The following is a 5,000-nucleotide window of genomic DNA, read 5'->3' on the forward strand; positions in this document are numbered from 1 at the left end:
ATTTATTATAAGTGGTGGCGCAGTGGTATGATTCTTGGCTACCAGTCGAGAGGGGCGGTGTTCAAATCCCAGATGACTCGGATTGCGCCACTGCAAAAATCCGGTAGCCCGTCAACCTAACAGTCCCAAAAAACCCGAGAGGTTCAGTAGAATAGGTACCAGCCCTTGGGCTGAAGAGTTGAACAGCGAGCCTAGCGACACACTGGCCACGTGTCATAGGCATTGGAACCTGTCCCCACTGGCTGTGGTCCTAAGAAACAGGAGATCAGCGCCTGCCCTATGAGCCTACAGAGGAACAGGAGAACTTTAACTTTTTACTCAACTGCAGTTCATTCGGTTGTCATAAATATTGTTTGTTCCAATTGTATATTTCAATACACACGTACACTGGTTTTACTGAAAACCTCGTGTTCATGAACAAATGAACAAAATGGTGAAAAATGATCTAGAATTTTTCGTGTGAATATTTTCACAAAACTTTCCATTATAAGGGACGGTGACCACTAGCTATGCGACGCCAGCTCATGCTGCTAAATCAATCCGGGTAAGAAAAAAAAAAGAAGATAAACTGACTGTTGGTTTTCTCCTTGGTTTCTCCAAAGCCGGTCCTCTTCCCCGCCCCTTTTTAAAAATAAAAACCGTCACAGAACACGACCTTAAATCTCGAAATTGATTGGATATACGACAGCAAATGACCGATTATCTCGATAATGAATGGTTTCATTCATCAAAGTAAACGACTGACTTTATGACGGATGACTTAATTCCTGGGCTTAGAGAGAGAGAGAGAGAGAGGAGAGAGAGAGTACAAAATCATTTAATCATCGACAAATTGTCAGATCTAAAAGCTCCTCAGCACAGCAACTACATACTGCTCTTCCTTCTTTAAAAGAGGAGAGAGAGAGAGGAGAGTGAGAGAGAGAGAGAGAGAGAGAGAGAGAGAGAGAGAAAAGCTTACTTGAAGGCGCATTCTTTATATTAGTTGAATATTGTCCGATTTATGGCCGGTGGTAGTTTCATCCTACACGATCCCTTCTTTTATAAACTCGATGCCGGACTTTCGAAGAACTTCTCCTTCCTTCTACCTACAGTGAAAAGAGGGACTTCTTTTTTTTTTTTTTAGGCACGAATAACTGCCCCCTTTCATGAGCCATGATGAGTGCCTGACTTGGCGGAAAAGGATTAACGAATTCGTTGGTCGGGCGAACTTCGCGTTTATGCTCGTTCGTTTTCGTTTCTTGAAATTGATATATTGACCTGCTTTCTCCATTATTTTCTCTTCCTTTCTTTGTTTTTCCACCTTTCACTTGGGGCGTTCTGTGCTGTGAAAGCTTGCACAGCACACGTGTGGTCTTCTAAACCTTCTCCCATGCGAATGTGACATTTCTTAATAATAATAATAATAATAATAATAATAATAATAATAATAATAATAATAATAATAATAATAATTTCTAAGCCCTCTCCCACGCGAATGTGACATTTCTTAATAATAATAATAATAATAATAATAATAATAATAATAATAATAATAATAATAATAATAATAACTTCCTACTTAGTTGAGGATGCAGACATTTAACTCTGGATTATTAGTGTTACAATTATTAGTGTTACCAATAAAATTCCAAGAGAATACAACAACAATCAAAGATAACCAATGTGAATTTCTTATTTCAAAGGAGGTTATAAACCTGTCCAAAAGTAACTTTACCGCACACAGCCTTCATCGTTATAAAAATAAAAATTCCATTTATATATATATATATATATATATATATATATATATATATATATATATATATATATATATATATATATATATATATATATATATATCAACAATTAGCCAAACAACTTCAGTGCATATGTACTCATACTACTAGGGTTCGACTTCAGTAAGACGGGATGGTTCAGATTCCAGAGTTTCTAATTTCTATACTGCAAAGTTTTCGAAGATTTGCAGTCTTCTTCATCATGTACCGTTGCGCAGGTACCTGAAGAATCTAGATTCTAAACCATCCCGTTTTACTGAAGCCTAAGATATATATATATATATATATATATATATATATATATATATATATATATATATATATATATATATATATATATATATATATATATATATATATATATATACAACACAGTTGCTGATGGACAATTAAGATTTGCTCTTCTTGTACATATTTTTTCCCGTAATTTTCATATATAATTACATCTTCAAGGGCTCTAAAAAATAGATAAAAACAACACGTAATTAGCATAAGACTCAAACATGAAAATTTTTCACACCTAAAATTGTACATTTAAAAAACCAAGATATATTAAAATTCACAAACTATTGGACCAACCTTCCACCAGAGTAAAAGAACAATATATATATATATATATATATATATATATATATATATATATATATATAATATATATATATATATATATATATATATATATATATATATATATTATATATATATATATATATATATATATATATATATATATATATATATATATGTATATACAGTCTGTATGTACAGTCTGTACTGTCGCTGCAAAGCAGAACTCCCAAAGCAACCTTTGAAATGACAAAGTGACAAAAGCGTATCAAAACATCACCTCCATTTTCTGGATCTCCTGACTTCTGTCAAATCCCTCTCTCCTCGCTTCCAAATACCTCATCAGAGAATGGACGAAGCTGCTTTCCCGTCCCTTGTTCGTCAGTGAAACAACAAACAACAACAATCAACAGCAGGTTTGAGATGCTTCGCGTCTCGTTTGAAACAACGCGACGGGTTCAAAAGAGAGAAGTCGAGACGTTTCAAAAGCCTTCACTTGTACAAGGGTAAAGCGGTTTCAGAATTCAGAGCCGAGTTTACTTTGAAATCCAGGAAACGGTATATAATGACCTTAGCAACTCAGTCCATAGGAAATTTTTCAAAATAAATAAAAGTTCTCGTCCTCTAGAGCCCTGCTAAAAAAGGACGTTCACTTATTTATAAAAATGCCAATATGAAATTGGGAAATATATCACGTTTTCTTGAGAACTTTGACATATAAGCATTCATTCATTTATGAATATCCCAAGGAAATTTGAAAGACATATAAGCATTCATTCATTTATGAATATCCCAAGGAAATTTGAAAATAAATCAGGTTCTTTAGAGAACTTTGAAATATAAAAATTATTTTTGTACTTATTTCCACTGGAAATTTGAAAAGAAAAATTCCTTTTATTTTAAGAGAACTTTTTGACTGAAACATTCATTTGCATTTAACGTACAGTGAATTATTACGTTCAGAAATACGCAGGGCAGAAATCCCCTGGTAGGTAATGGCGAAGTATTTAAATGTACTGGTAAATATTACAAAATCTTTTTTGCTCTTCGGAAACTCTTTATGTCCTTCAGACAGGGTATGGGTTTCCCAAAAGCTTAAGAGTTTTTTTTTAATATCATGGGTATCTTTTTTTTTTTTTTTTTAATTATGCGTATCTTTTTTTTATTTCATATCTACATGGACCAAGGAAAAAATGCTTTAACAAAACAGGAACCGAATTATGTCAAGATTAGCGAACCCACTCGCAGTAGGGTTCGCTATTCTTTACAAGAAGATTATTGGGTTCGTTATTCTTGACATGGGAATAATCGGGTTCGCAGTTCTAGATATGAACACTTCGGTACCAGACATTTGATCTCCCAGGGTCTAGTACTAAACAAGGCGAAGTACATTTGACTCCCCAGGGGCTAGTACTAAACAAGGCGAAGTACATTTGACTCCCCATGGGCTAGTACTAAACAAGGCGAAGTACATTTGACTCCCCAGGGGCTATACTAGTACTAAACAAGGCGAAATACATTTGACTCTCCCCGCCCCCGGGCTAGTACTAAACACAGTGAAACAGTGTAGATGAATCACTGTTTCGCCGTGTTTAGTACTAGCCCTCATGTGGAACTGGAGTTCGGACCGGAAAGGGTTGGCCATTCTTGACATGGGGATCATTGGGTTCGCTGTTCTTGACATGGGGATGTCGGGGTTCGCTAATCTCGACATGAACCGAGCAACCCAAATGCGCAACAAGTACAAGAGAGAAAAGTACAGAACAGTACATCAGAAAATTATAGTAAATTTACAAACACCGAACTGTACTAGATACATACAAAAACAAACATGAGTTCAGAAATATGATAAAGTATTAAAACAAAGTGGCAGGGCAATTCAGAGTAAGATAAAAACCTAATCATTTAAACTGGGTTTATATGCGTGTATGGATGCCATAATTTAAAACACCTGCTATTGACACAGGTAAAATCATTAACATACCTCGACCACCGAAGGTCTCTCGGAGAAGCTTCCTTAGCCATCTGGAAAGGAGAAAGTTGGTGATAAAAAACAGTCGAGTTTTAAAACACAATTCATGCTTCATCTATTTTTATAGACATGCAAGTGGCCACTCTCCTTTTAAATATATATATATATATATATATATATATATATATATATATATATATATATATATATATATATATATATATATATATATATAATATATATATATATATATATATATATATATATATATATATATATATATATATATATATATATATATATATATTTATATATATATATATATATATATATATATATATATATATATATATATACCGCATCACGAACACAATGGACAGGATACATTACCATTTACAAATACAACGTCTGAATCATTCAACAGCTCAAAAAATATTCTGATCAAGGCTATTTTTTATAGATACAGATATTTACTAAGTCTATGAAAATATAAAAACCATAAAGTTATACAAGGCTATTTTTTATAGATATAGGTATTTACTAAGTCAATGAAAACATAAAAAACCATAAAGTTATAAAGTGTAAATACGCTGGCATTTAGAAAAAAATATTGGTGTTAATTCAGCCTTTCACGCCTCTTTCAACTTAAGTCTACAGCTTACTTTGCGTTCAAACCTCACCTTTTA

At 33.3% G+C, this 5,000-nt stretch overlaps 1 long non-coding RNA gene across 2 annotated transcripts in view; it reads right to left on the bottom strand.

The window, feature by feature from the left end:
- The window catches only part of LOC136826453 (uncharacterized), an 827,604-nt gene that overhangs the window by 106,740 nt on the left and 715,864 nt on the right, over window positions 1–5,000 (bottom strand). For both annotated transcript variants that reach the window (XR_010849612.1, XR_010849611.1), the window contains one exon: window positions 4,327–4,367. This is a non-coding gene — a long non-coding RNA (uncharacterized lncRNA). The remainder of the gene's footprint in view (window positions 1–4,326; window positions 4,368–5,000) is intronic.

This window comes from Macrobrachium rosenbergii, chromosome 41, assembly GCF_040412425.1.
Source record: "Macrobrachium rosenbergii isolate ZJJX-2024 chromosome 41, ASM4041242v1, whole genome shotgun sequence".
NCBI lineage: Eukaryota > Metazoa > Arthropoda > Malacostraca > Decapoda > Palaemonidae > Macrobrachium > Macrobrachium rosenbergii.